Raw genomic sequence first — 14,724 nt, forward strand, 5'->3', positions numbered from 1 at the left:
AAAAAAAAAAAAAAAAAAAAAAAAACCAAAACAAAACAAAATACAACACAACACAACAAAAAAAAAAACCTTTCGACCGGTCACGGCTGTAATCTCAGCACTCTGGGAGGCCGAGGCAGGTGGATCACCTGAAGTCAGGAGTTGGAGACCATCCTGGCCAACATGGTGAAATCCCGTCTCTACTAAAAATACAAAAATTAGCTGGGCGTGGTGGCGGCGCCTGTAGTCCCAGCTACTCGGGAGGCGGAGGTTGCAGTGAGACGAGATCGCGTCACTGCACTCCAGCCTGGGCGACAGAGCAAGACTCTGTCCCCAAAAATAATAAAAATAAAAATAAAAATAAAAATAAAAATAATAAATACAGGCCGGGCGCGGTGGCTCAAGCCTGTAATCCCAGCACTTTGGGAGGCCGAGACGGGTGGATCACGAGGTCAGGAGATCGAGACCATCCTGGCTAACACGGTGAAACCCCGTCTCTACTAAAAAATACAAAAAAAATTAGCCGGGCGCAGAGGTGGGCGCCTGTAGTCCCAGCTACTCGGGAGGCTGAGGCAGGAGAATGGCGTGAACCCGGGAGGCGGAGCTTGCAGTGAGCTGAGGTCCGGCCACTGCACTCCAGCCCGGGGGACAGAGGGAGACTCCGTCTCAAAAAAAAAAAAAAAATAATAATAATAATAAATACAAACGGGCGTTTTGGTGGACGCCTGTAATCTCAGCTACTCGGGATTCTGAGGCAGGAGAATAATTTAAACTCAGGAGGCAGAGGTTGCAGTGAGCCGAGATAGCGCCACTGCACTCCAGCCTGGTGGACAGGGCGGTATTTCATTTAAAAAAAAAAAAAAAATTATTTCGGCTGAGCGTGGTGGCTCATACCTGTAATTCCTGCACTTTTAGGAGGCCGAGGTGGGAAGGTTGCTTGAGGCCAAGAGTTCAGGACCAACCTGGCCAACTACCTAGCCAGACCCTCATCTTTAAAATAAAAATTAAAGAACATTAAATAATAAAGCAGAATTCAGTGAAAAGTGTTTAACTCCCCCTTAGGTGACAATTTCAATTTTATATTTTTGTGCATATTCTTCCAGAAATTTTGATGCAAGTATAGTTTTTTGGGGGATGGGGGGAAGGCGGGGGACAGAGTCTCTTAATCTGCCACCCAGACTGGAGCATAGTGGGAGATCTTGACTCACTGCAACCTCCGCCTCCCAGGTTCAAGCAACTCTCCTGCTTCAGCCTCCCTAGTAGCTGGAATTACAGGCATGTGCCACCATGCCTGGCTAATTATGTATTTTTAGCAGAGACGGGGTTTCTCTATGTTGGTCAGGCTGGTCTCCAACTCCCGACCTCAGGTGATCTGCCCGCCTTGGCCTTCCAAAGTGCTGGGATTACAGGCATGAGTCACCGCGCCCGGTCTATTTCGAAGATCTTTCTATTTCAAAACATAGAAAATATCCTCAATCTTTTTTTACAGCTGCACAATATTCCACTGTAGATGAATCATCTTTTATTTAACAGATGACTTATGGATGGGCATTTACATTGTTTCCAATTTTTTTGTTCTTATGATCAATGCTACAGTTAAGCATGTAGCAACTGTCATTTTGCACTTTTGCACTTTTATCTGTGGAGGTAATTGCCAGAAGTGAGATCTGTTGCATCCAGATTTATGTGCAAGTAATTTTGTAAAAATAGATAAATCACCCTGCTACAGAACCTAGTCTGATATGACCTCCCACTAGCCATGAATGAGATTGCCTGTTTCTCCACGGTCTTGGGGGAAATGGGCTGCCTGGACAACAAATTTAAACGTGTGGCTCCCCCACTTAAAATTGCTGGAGTCTTTCACTGCCTGCCTACAGGATAACACCCATTGAAGAGCCTACAGGGCACCACCTGGCAGGGAGAAGGACCTTCCCCCGCCCCTTTACATCACACAGGAACGTACTCAGATAAAAGATTTTGAAGAGTACAGTGTCACTTTCATTTATGGTTCTTAACCCAATTCTGTATGACAGCATTGTGTTTTCTCTTTTCAGGCCTGTTTCTCAAGAGGCTACCGTGTTCTCTTCACTTGCAAAGCCAGGACACCATTAGAAAGGCCTGCTCAGTTATTTCTTACTCTGCACATCTTCTTCCTTGGACAGGAAGAATCCAACCAGACATAAGAAATAAAATGTATATGTCATTTTCCATTTGGTCTTGGTGTCCTGTGGGGCATGTATAAATTATTAGAGCACAGATGTGTTTGCTGAAGTGTCTGCAAGAATCATTACATATAATTTATATGTAAATTATTAATCAACCTTTTCCGAATGTTTTCATTTAAAAACCTCATTTGAAACAGAAAATTATCTTCAGGTTTAATATATTCATGGCTATTACCTAATCTAACTAGTCTAAACATATTCCAATATCTTTCTTTTTTTATTATTTTTTTTTTATTTTTTGAGACGGAGTCTCGCTCTGTTGCCCAGGCTGGAGTGCAGTGGCGCGATCTCGGCTCCGTCTCCCGGGTTCACACCATTCTCCTGCCTCAGCCTCCCCAGTAGCTGTGACTACAGGCGCCCGCCACCATGCCCGGGTAATTTTTTGTATTTTTGGTAGAGACGGGGTTTCACCGTATTAGCCAGGGTGGTCTCGATTCCCTGACCTCGTGATCCGCCCATCTCGGCCTCCCAAAGTGTTGGGATTACAGGCGTGAGCCACCACGCCTGGCCCCGGTATCTCTTTCTTTAGCAATCACTGATTTCTCTTTACTGAACTTGAGGAAGTCATTCTTCTAGGATCTCTGTGGTAGCATCAGGGGAGATGGCTCAGCTGCCATCAAATGCTCACCTCACTGTTTCATTGCTGTTTATATCATATCACATTGGATTAAAGGTGCAAGTCCCTCAGGTAGAAGGCAGGCCTCAGTCACATGCTGGTGTTCTGGGGAATGTGAGTTTCAGGCAAGAAGGAAGCTGAAGTGTCAACTGGAGCAACCTAACTCTGGAGGACTGCCTGAAAAAGGAAGAGTGGCCAAAAAGATGACCCAGAATGGCCCGTTCTTCCATTCTGCGTTGGGACCAACTGGAGGAGAGCCACAGGATATTCTGGGAAACGTCCCTGCTTATCACTGTCATTTGAGATGTTTAGTATCTAGGGGTGATGGGGGCACTTCTGAATATAGAAAAGAATACATGCTTGCTTTGTGATTAATATTCAATTTATTGGAGTTGTAAATGTTAAGGTCTAGTTTTTCTGAAGACTTTAAATTCAGCTTACAGATTTTTTTTTTATAAAGTGATCAATTTTTGAAACAACAAGAACAATCCCTTTCATCAGTTCCCTCATTAACTAACTTTCATTACCTAAGGCTGTCAAACGGAGGCATTCTGAACGGCTAAGCAATTGGTAAATGTCACTTATACATTTCAAATCACAATTATGAATTTTATATTTATGAACCCTCATTGGCTGGGCAAGGAGGCAGGAGACTGAGGGATTAGGTCACAGTTGGCAGTGGAGAGCTGGTATCCGAACTTCATTTGCTCTTACAGACTCCCTGCTTTAACCAGTAACCCATAGCACCTTCAGAAATCCTGGGAGTATTATTTGAAATCTTCTGAATAAAGCTATGTACTCATTTATCTATCTTTCACAGTCCTGCACTGAGGCCTTACTGTGTGCCTCATTAGCCTCGGGGTCCGGTAAGATTGCAGATCCAATGTCCTCCACTCATTTTTCAATCTGTTTGCAAAAAAAAATAAAACAAAAAACAGCAACTGGTGTGGGTGGAGTCATGAGAATGCATATTCAAGGAAGTAGAGCTGTGGCTCCTTACCTCCCCACACCCAAGGTCTTCCCTCTTGATCTCACCAGTCTCACTCCTACTTCAGAGTCTTTGACCTTCCTCCGCTTCCTCTCTCCCAAAAGCCTCTTCTCCAAGATCTTTGGAAGGCTGCCTCTCTCTTTTCCTGGCTCAGCTCAGTGTCACCTGTTCTGCTGCCTCTTTCCTGGCCCCTCTCTATAATGCCATCTTCTGTTGACCTGCCACTCTACCACATTGCCCTCTTTAATATTGTGGCAGCCCTTATCACTCTCTGAGGTGGTTTCTGTATCTGCCTGTTGTTTGTTATTTAAATCATCTGTCAGAAAGTGAACTCCAGGAGGGCAGGGACCTGATCTATCCCTTTTTACTGCAATATAAATGACTGAATAAATGAGGTGTCATTTTAACAGTGCACACCACAGGTTGGTTTCGAGGATGCAAGGAATCAATGCAAATCTAGCACATAGGACAAAGCCTAGAATGGTGGTGTGCGCCTTTAACCTCGGGAGGGCTGAGGCAGGAGGATTGGATTAGTTAAGCCCAAGAATTCAAGGTCAGCCCTAACAACACGGGGAGACTCTAGACTCATAAAAGAAAATAAAAGATAAATAAGTAAAAGGACAGTACCTAGTCCCTAGTAAGGGCTCAATTACTGAGATTTGTAACTGTTACTACGATTCCCGAAACCTCAAAGGGTTATAGAGTATCAGAACAGCCACAGTGAAAGGGAGACAGTCAGTAATGTGACTGTAGAGGGGCAGTCCATGAGATCTGTGAGGATCAGAAAGAAAAGAGCCAGTGGGTTGGAGATGGTTGGAGACAGGGATAAAACAGGAATGGTGGGAGAGCGAGAGTTGTTGAAGCTGGGAGATGCCTATTTGGAGTTTCATCACACCTTTCTCTCTAAATGTTGAGACAAGATCACGCTCTGCTACCCAGGCCAGGGTGCAGTGGTGCTATCTTGGCTCACTGCAGCCTCTACCTTCTGAGCTCAAGTCATCCTCCCACCTCAGCCTCCTGAATAGCTGGTGTGGCACATGCCTGGCTAATTTTTGTATTTTTTTTTTTTTTTTTGTAGAAAATATTCTGTATTTTCTACTTTAAAATAGAAAAAAAGAGAGAAAATAATTTTGTGTTTTTTGTTTTGTCATGTTGCCCAGGCTGGTCTCAAACTCCTGGGCTCCAGCAATCCACTCACCTTGGCCTCCCAAAATGCTGGGATTATAGGTGAGAGCCACTATGACTAGCCTACAATTGGCTTTGGAGTGAGAGGTTAAATATCTAAGTAGAGGCCGGGCGCGGTTGCTCATGCCTGTAATCCCAGCACTTTGGGGGGCCGAGAGGGAGGCGGATCACGAGGTCCGGAGTTCGAGACCAGCCTGACCAACATGATGAAGCCCCGTCTCTACTAAAAATACAAAAATTAGCTGGGCATAGTGGCACGCTCCTGTAATCCCAACTACTCAGGAGGCTGAGGCAGGAGAATGGAGTGAACCCGGGAGGGGGAGGTTGCAGTGAGCCGAGATCGCGCCACTGCACTCCAGCCTGGGCGACAGAGCAAGACTCCTCTCAAAAAAAAAAAACAACAAAAACAAAACAAACAAACAAACAAAAAAACAAACAAAAAACAATCTAAATAGATAATCTGGTAAGGAAATGATGTTGTTTATTTGAAAAAAAAAAAGAAAAAGAAAAAGAAAAAAAAAGGCCTGGTGCGGTGGCTCACGCCTGTAATCCCAGCACTTTGGGCGGCCAGGCTGGTGGATCACGAGGTCAGGAGTTGGAGACCAGCCTGGCAAATACGGTGAAGCTCCGTCTCCACTAAAAATACAAAAATTAGCCGGGCGTGGTGGCGGGCGCCTATAGTCCCAGATGCGCGGGAGGCTGAGGCGAGAGAATCGCTTGAACGCAGGAGCCGGAGCTTGCAGTGAGCCGAGATTGTGCCACTGCACTCCAGGCTGGGCGACAGAGCAAAACCCTGTCTCAAACAAAACAAAACAAAAAGCAAATATCTAGCAAAGCTGCAACTAAATAGAACCTTCGATGTGAATTCGCCTCCTTCAAACTATTTCTCTAGGGCACCTGCAAGGGAGGGAGCCAGGAGTTCTGACTCCACGCACCGTCCTGGTACCCGGAGTGGGCTCTTTTATTCTTCACTGAAAAAAAACCCCTCAAACTTCCTGAATATTTTCCTGCATCATAGGGTAGAGGAAGCATAGACAGGCCAAAGCAGAATTTGGAAACGGGTGCTTTCAAATTGTCAGGACAATACTGAAAGAAAAAACAGCCATGGCAAAGGGGCGCCCGCCAACACGCAGCTGCAATTCAGGCATCAAAAAGGGAGTAATAGCACTGAGTTCCAGTTAATTGAAACAAGATGAATTCAGGAAAGCTGTAAAGCCATAACGACAAGGTGGCATTGTGTAACCTAAAGCCAGCCACAGTAGCTGAGACCTGTAGTCCAATCAACTTTGGGAAGTCTCTGGCAGGATCTTTTGAGGCCACCATCCACTCCACCTTTCTAAAATAGATACAGCATATATAATATAAATATATAATATACTTATGATTTATATAATAAATATATAATATAGTCATTATGTAATAAATTTATTATTACATAATGAATATATAATGTATTTGTTATTTATGTAATATATTTATTATTTATGTAATAAATATATAATATACATTTTATAATATGTATAATATCTATTTAGAGACGTGGAGGGGTCCTTGGTCTCAAAGGGTCCTCCCAGAGGATCCTCCTGAAACTCCGTCTCCAACAAAGAAACAAAGGTATATATATTTGAGACGGAGCGGAGTTTCGCTCTTGTCACTGGAGTGCAATGGCACGATCTCGGTTCGCTACAACCTCCGCCTCCGAGGTTCATGCGACCATTCTCGTGCCTCAGCCTCCCAAGTAGCTGGGATTACAGGTATGCGCCACTGCGCCCAGCTAATTCTGTATTTTTAGTAAGACGGGGGGGTTTCACTATGTTGGGCAGGCTGGTCTCCAACGCCTGACCTAAGGTGACCCACCCGCCTCGGCCTCCCAAAGTGCTGGGATTACAGGCGCGAGCCACCGCGCCCCGCCCGTTTCTAAATATTTTTAAACATGTAATTCGAAATATGACTCCAAAGAGACTGTTTCCTGTACATCTTGTTGCCCCGCCCAGCTAGTTGGCTGATGTTGACTGTGTTGCTTTGCTTTGAATTTGCTTCACAATTTGCTTTGCTTTCCACAAGGAAGACCAATGAGAACTGTCTTACGTTAGCTGAGGCACAAGGCAAAATACACTTAGAGGAGAGTGGCAAAGGACTGAGTGATGGTCCTGGCCTCCCAGAGTCCCAGTGGCCAAGGAAATGCAGAAGGCACTCTGTCAGCAAAGTACAGACTCACTTCAAACCAGTCAGTTGAACATGACAGTAGGAGTGCGAGGGCGGGTCGGCGGGGAAGGGGTGAGGAGGAAGAAGTTGGGCCGGGGAGAACACTCTGGGAGAATTCTCCTGCATGGGGTCTTTAAGTTCTAGGATGACTACCGGACTTTCTGATGCGTAAATTCTGGGACGATATACAATTACAATTAAGTGTGAAAGGGCAGTGAGAAAGAAATAGGCATGACATTGATATTTTCTGTGAACGTTATGCTAATGCTATCCCAACAAGTTTTGCCATCCCGGGACTCTGCTTTGATTACGCTTTGTCTGCATTTAAAAGGTATAAAACGTTAAAGAGAATTTTGGGTTTTGCCACTTTTCCTTTTTTTTTTTTTTTTAACAGGCTGTGTGCCCAGGCTGCAGTGCGGTGGCGCGATCGTGGCTCACTGCAGACTCGACCTAGGGTAGTAACTGGAACTACAGGTATGCACCACCACGCCCGGTTAATATATATATATATTATTCTAGAGATGGAGCCGGGGGCGGGGGCGGATGGGACAGTCTCACTATGTTGTCTAGGCTGATCTCGAACTCCTAAGCCCAGTTTCTGAGTAGCGGGGGCTACAGGAGCGCGCTGACACGCCCGACCCTTGCTTTGCCACTTAGATGTTGCATTTATTCGACTTTCACTTCGGGCAGAGGTGCTGGGAAAGAGGCGGCTGGGCCCCTGCGGAAGTGTGCCGGTGCGGTGCGAGAAAGCTGGAGGCCGGTTTTCCAGACGGGGAAGCAGCCTGCGCTGCCGGGGCGCACGGCATGTGGTTTCCCCAGGCTTCTGTCCCGCCAGGAGCGCTGTACTAGGGATCCCGACCACCGCTCCGGCTGCTTCTCTGAAGCCTTTGCAGCCTTTTCCCTGCGATTGCCGAAGCCGCCCCCTGGGGAGCGGGCTCCCAACTCACCTGCAGCGTCCCACGGCCCGAAGGCGACGTGCTGCGAGTGAGGACGGGTGCAGAGGGAGGCTGACCGTGACGCCTTGGAAGGGCAGATGGCCCTGTTGACTGCCCTGCACCGCCACTGCGGACACAAAAGCCGTGTCCGGGCTGCAGGCGGGCCTGCACTGGGGGCACGCGCCGGGAGCCAGAGCAGGCCACGCGGATGCGAGCCGCGGGGGTGGTCCCGCGGAGGAAGGGTGGTGGCAGGCTCGAGAAGCCAGCGGGGTGGAAAGTCTCAGCCTCGCCCGCGCTCACTGCAGAGGGGTGGGGTGAGAGCCAGCACTCTCCCGCCGCGCGACGCCGCGGGCGTGGGGGTCTGCACCAGTCTGGCTTGCCTTAGAACTCGCTGGAACCCCGCTTTCCACTCAGTCACCGGCAGTCCTCCGCCCGAACCAGCCTGTGTTTCAGTTGAATTTCTCTGTGCCCCGTTTCTTTTCCGTTCCCTGTCCTTTTGCTCCGTCTCACATGTTCCGCTGCCTTATGTGACCTGTCCGTGCCTCAGTGGCCTCATCTGTAAACAGCCCTTCCAGAATGGTTAGGTTCCTCTGCAGGAAGCCCAGGGCCACACCTGCAGACCACTTCATGTGTGGTACACGTTGTAGTTATTGCCGTCACTATTGGCCTTCCGGTGCACACCTTCCCCGGCCTGAATTTCCAACCCGAGACTTCTTGCACTTTTCAATCGTTCATCTGTCATTCCGTGGCATTCCCCGTCCGCCGGGACTTTGCAGGCAGACCCTAACAATGACCAGTAGGACCACGTGCTTCTCACCCTGGTATTGTAGACGTAGACGTGGAATACACCGGTTGAAGTTACTTGGCAATGGATTGGAAAATCCGGCTGCTGTATAAGTGTAGTAAAATTAGCGAACGTTTATACGCACCAGACTCCACAGTAAGAAACCTTTTTAAGCTGGAAGGAAAACTTCGCTTTCTTGTTTCCGCCCGGTTTCGAACCGGGGACCTTTCGCGTGTTAGGCGAACGTGATAACCACTACACTACGGAAACCGGCACTTACCGTGTGCTCTATGATTCTTATAAGTGTTAAAGTCAGCATCCAGGTGTCAGCTTCACCCATTGAGTCACGGCCTTCAGATCCATTCTTCCCCAGAACGCCAGTCTTCTTGTGGTCCTGCGTAACGGTGTTTGTCAAACTGTAAAGCGTGACCTCTAAGGGTACCCCAGTCACCTCCAGCAATTAAAAGCAAAACAAAGCCGGGCGCGAGGGCTCACGCCTGTAATCCCAGCATCTTGGGAGGCCGAGATGGGCGGATCACGAGGTCAGGAGTTCGAGACCATCCTGGCTAACACGGTGACACTCCGTCTCTACTAAAAATACAAAAAATTAGCTGGGCGAGGTGGCGGCGCCTGTAGTCCCAGCTACTCGGGAGGCTGAGGCAGGAGAATGCCGTGAACCCGGGAGGCGGAGCTTGCAGTGAGCCGAGATCGTGCCACTGCACTCCAGCGTGGGCAACAGAGCCAGACTCCGTCTCGAATAATAATGATAAACAAAACAAAACAAAGAACTAGCGAGCATCGCGGGAGGAAATGTGGGGAAAAGAGAGATCAAACTGTTACTGTGTCTGTGTAGAAAGAAGTAGACATAAGAGACTCCATTTTGTTCTGTATTAAGTAAAATTCTTCTGCCTTGAGATGCTGTTAGTCTGTAACCCTAGCCCCAACCCTGTGTTCGCAGAGACATGTGCTGTGTTGACTCAAGGTTTAATGAATTTAGGGCTATGCAGGATGTGTTTTGTTAAAAAAGTTCTGGAAGGAAGTATGTTTGTTAAAAGTCATCACCATTCTCTAATCTCAAGTACCCAGGGACACAAACACTGCGGAAGGCCGCAGGGACCTCTGCCTAGGAAAGCCGGGTATTGTCCGAGGTTTCTCCCCATGTGACAGTCTGAGATACGGCCTCGTGGGAAGGGAAAGACCTGACCGTCCCAGGCCCAACACCCCGTAAAGGGTCTGCGCTGAGGAGGGTTAGTGAGAGAGGAAGGCCTCTTTGCAGTTGAGATAAGAGGAAGGCATCTGTCTCCTGCTCCTTCCTGGGCAATGGAATGTCTCGGTGTAAAACCCGATTGTATGTTCTATTTACTGAGATAGGAGAAAACCACCTTAGGGCTGGAGGTGAGACGTGCTAGCGGCAATGCTGCTCTTTAATGCTCTGAGATGTTTGTGTACCTGCACAGGAGGCACAGCACCTTTCCTTAAACTTATTTATGACACAGAGACCTTTGTTCACATGTTTTCCTGCTGACCCTCTCCCCACTATTACCCTATTGTCCTGCCACATCCGCCTCTCCGAGATGGTAAAGATAATGATCAATAAATACTGAGGGAACTCAGAGACCAGTGTCAGCGGGCGCGGGTCCTCCCTGTGCTGAGCGCCGGTCCCCTGGGCCCACTTCTCTTTCTCTATACTTTGTCTCTGTGTCTCTTTCTTTTCTCAGTCTCTCGTCCCACCGACGAGAAACGCCCACAGGTGTGGAGGGGCAGGCCACCCCTTCAAGGAAAGGCAAATGTACCTTCCGAGGCTTCCCTACTGGTTCTTTCTCTTCCAGGGAAGACAGCCAGAGGTTTTAATTTTCACATAATTTGTGCTCTAGGGACAGTAATGACAGAGAGGATTGAAAAAATGCAAAATGCATTCAAAACACACGATATTTGGGCCGGGCGCGGTGGCTCAAGCCTGTAATCCCAGCACTTTGGGAGGCCGAGACGGGCGGATCACAAGGTCAGGAGATCGAGACCATCCTGGCTAACACGGCGAAACCCCGTCTCTACTAAAAACACAAAAAATTAGCCGGGCGAGGTGGCGGCGCCTGTGGTCCCAGCTACTCGGGAGGCTGAGGCAGGAGAATGGCGTGAACCCGGGGGGCGGAGCTTGCAGTGAGCTGAGATCTGGCCACTGCACTCCAGCCTGGGCGACAGAGCGAGACTCCGTCTCAAAAAACAAACAAACAAAACACACGATATTTGAATATATTTTGTTAAAATGTAAATTAAAGTAAATGTAAAAATCAAAAAGTGAAATTTCTATGTCCTTTCAAAAATTATTTATTCTATGAATTATGCATAAGTATTAAAATAAAGGACAAAATATAAATTAATGAATATCAAAATTTTAAGTCAGTTTTTAAAAATAAATCTGAAATTTTTATTACTTTTTAAGAGTTCAATGAAAAATTTTAGGTATTTTTATAAAAATAGAACTCGTGAATCCTAGCATCCAAGGTGCGCACGTATGTAGAGTTGGAATGACGCTTAACGCCTGTCATATGGAGATCGGCATATATGTAAATTTAAAAGTAGCGATTGCTTAATATTGTGAAACGTTTTTCCGTTCCCACGCCTAATTTCCGAATACCTGGAGAGCTTGGAAGGGAGGCGCAGTCCTGCTGATCAGGGATCCTTGCTGCCTCTGTGACCCCGAAGGCCCGCTCCATTCGGCGCAGGGCGGGAGTCCTTCTTGTGTGAGTCTGATTCTCTGGTCAAGGTCACCATGGGCCTCCAAGAGGCCCAATCCATGGACGCCTTCTCTTACCAGACCATGTGCTGAACTGGACGCTGCCAATCTCCTTTGCACTGCGGCACCCTCGGCCTGGGTGGACGCTTCGCTGCAGGCTTTTCTCCCATCCCGACTCCGCCTCCGAGCGCCCGAGGCTGACCCTGGAGCTCCACATCGGCTTGCAGCAGGACCCACACCTTCGCTCCGTCTCTGGTTCCAGCAAGAACTGTTCCCCCAAGCTTCAGATCCACGCGTGTCTTGGGCGGTCTTTCCAGATATCGCACAACATCTAACGCCCAACCTGTTCCAGACCTAAGTCATTGTTTTTTCCTTCCCTCCCCTCCCGCATCCTCAGCCTGTGATCTCGATTGTGGAACTACCCAAATCTTTCTCCGTTGCAAGCCGTGCATCCGGCTCCTTCACCTGCGTCTCCCTCTGGCTGCCGCCTCCTGTATGGACCAGGCCTGTGTCCTTCCAGCCGGTCTCCCACAGTCTTAATCCCACTCATACTCCCTGATTGCATCATTCCTGAAGGAACCCCCTGAAATAGAAATCAGAGTGAGTCCCTCAGTCTCCCCAGGCCCCATCACCACAGGGTTTGGGAGGAGGCCAAAGATCCCAACAGGTTCCATGTGTTTGTCCTGCTTCTCTGAGTGTTGAACGCTTGTCGCCTTTGTGCTCGGAGCAGCTTGGGTCACCTGCCTGGAGGGGCATCCCAAATCTAACTTGGCCAGAGCGGCGACGGGTGGAAGGGGTGGAGAGAAGAGAAAGCACGAATTGTAGCAAAAAGCTCCAGCGGGCGTTCCCTTGGCTTGCTGGAGGACAAAAAAGAGAAGCCTGTCCACTTCATCTCCACTTTAATGAAAAAGCCAGCATCCTTTAAGAATGTTTTCCAGTCCCAGTGAAAGTGGTAAAACAAAAACAAAAACAAAAACAAAAAACCCTGAAACCACAGTCTGCAAAAGAATCCGAAATAATTTGTGCAAGCCGAAATGTCAAACTTCAAACTCTTTGAACACCAGCTTGTTTAGACTCTTCCTGATGTTCCAAGACCACAGCCCCAGTAACTCACGTGCTAGGATTTTACTAGCGACTCTATTTACAAACTCTGACCGGCTTCTGCCCAGACCGCCCTCACAGACTACATAGCCCTGCTAAGTCTCCACTTTGATACACGTCTGAGACAGAAGAGGATGCTATCTTTGCTCAGTGAGTTTAAACCAGCTTTCTATGATCAACAGACTTCTCTCGGGGTGTGGTGTGTATGCGGAGGAGACTTCGACAGCTTAAAAATACAAAACGGGGCCGGGCGCGGCGGCTCACGCCTGTGATCCCAGCACTTTGGGAGGCTGAGGCAGGAGGATCACGAGGTCAGGAGATCGAGATCGTCCTGGCCAACATGGTGAAACCCCGTTTCTACTAAAATAGAAAAAATTAGCCAGGCGTGGTGGCGGGCGCCTGTAGTCCCAGCTATTCAGGAGGAATCGCTTGAACCCAGGAGGCGGAGATTGTAGTGAGCCGAGGTGGTGCCACTGCACTTCAGCCTGGCGACATAGCAAGACTCCATCTAAAAGAAAAAGAAAGAAAGAAAGAAAGAAAGAAAGAAAGAAAGAAAGAAAGAAAGAAAGAAAGAAAGAAAGAAAGAAAGAAAGAAAGAAAGAAAGGAAGGAAGGAAGGAAGGAAGGAAGGAAGGAAGGAAGGAAGGAAGGAAGGAAGGAAGAAAGAAGAAAAAAGGGCTATATTTGCAGGACTAATTTCGAGGCCATTCTGAGCTCAGGCGATCCTCCCGCCTTGACTTACCCAAAGTATTGGGATTGCAGGCATGAGCCACCGCGGCGCATGGCCCGTTTTTATCTTTATTTATGTATGGGGGAAACATGGAGGCTGGTATGTGTGGGGCAACATCTCACAAATACAGACTCTTAAAATCAAGAGCATGAAAAAGAATATACGGAAGACAAGTGTCTCAGATTACACAAAGCATCTTTCTTGACAGGGAGTCGAAAGCAGGTCGCAGCGAGGCAAACGCGGAATCCTAACCCCTAAATATCCCAGCAACGTGGGAGTGAATCAGATAGGTTTTGACGCTCACAAACGCCTGGGGTCATCCTGCGGTCTCACCCCGGTTTCGGCAAACCATGCTGTTCCCTCCAGCACAGCAAGTTTCCGACACGGGGGCAGGCCGTCTGGTAAACAGAAAGTGCCTAATATGTGCTGCCCGTGGGCGTGTGGGTTACAGCAAAGGATCATGCATGCAGAACCCGCGGTGCTGGCCTGAAGGAACTGGTCCGCAGGGAGCCGCTTCTCATTCTTGCTCGGAGAGTTAGCGAGAGTTGTGAGAACTCTGCTCCGGGGCTTCTTCTGCACAACGATCAAAGACCACCCAGTTAAGCCCAAGCTCTAGCCCACCGTTAACTAATCCGCTACCCACTAGATCTTGGTCCAGAAGATACCGTTCGTGCACTTAGGTAACACGGCTTGCCTTACCCTTTCCAAAAGGAACTCCGCCCAACGTGGGGCTCGAACCCACGACCCTGAGATTAAGAGTCTCATGCTCTACCGACTGAGCTAGCCGGGCGGCTCGGCCAGCATTATAACTTTGTCTCTGAAGACGGAGGTTGCCCGCAGAGGTGTAGGCACGTTTCCACTGTACAAGTACTAAGAAGCGCCTGCGCCTGGCTCTGTTCTAGGCACTAGGGCGGAGGATCTGAAATCTACGGATTCCTTTGCATGTGATGGCTGCATAGGCTTCAGAAGGGAAGAGCAAGAGATTAGGTGAGGTGTAAAACATGAATTTACACTGCGATAATTTATTAAGGACGTGGTATGAGTTCGTGTTCCTCCGAAGCGCAGGCCGCACATGTCCTTCCAACCGGGTGACCTGGCCTCGGGAGAGAAATTCTCCTGAACAGGCCCAAAAAAACCGTGTTTCCGCCCGGTTTCGAACCGGGGACCTTTCGCGTGTGAGGCGAACGTGATAACCACTACACTACGGAAACTGCCTGAGCTAACGTTTCTCCAGCATTGTCCT

At 48.3% G+C, this 14,724-nt stretch overlaps 3 non-coding genes across 3 annotated transcripts; all 3 read right to left on the minus strand.

Annotated features, from left to right (window-relative positions):
* Positions 1-9,114: 9,114 nt before the first annotated feature.
* On the minus strand, positions 9,115-9,187 carry TRNAV-AAC. Its single transcript has one exon. It is a non-coding gene; the product is annotated as a tRNA-Val (tRNA).
* Positions 9,188-14,198: 5,011 nt separating this feature from the next.
* On the minus strand, positions 14,199-14,271 carry TRNAK-CUU. The gene has a single exon. It is a non-coding gene; the product is annotated as a tRNA-Lys (tRNA).
* Positions 14,272-14,619: 348 nt separating this feature from the next.
* Positions 14,620-14,692, minus strand: TRNAV-CAC. The gene has a single exon. It is a non-coding gene; the product is annotated as a tRNA-Val (tRNA).
* Between the last annotated feature and the right edge of the window lie 32 nt (positions 14,693-14,724).

The sequence above is a fragment of the Theropithecus gelada genome, chromosome 6 (genome assembly GCF_003255815.1).
Source record: "Theropithecus gelada isolate Dixy chromosome 6, Tgel_1.0, whole genome shotgun sequence".
Lineage (NCBI taxonomy): Eukaryota > Metazoa > Chordata > Mammalia > Primates > Cercopithecidae > Theropithecus > Theropithecus gelada.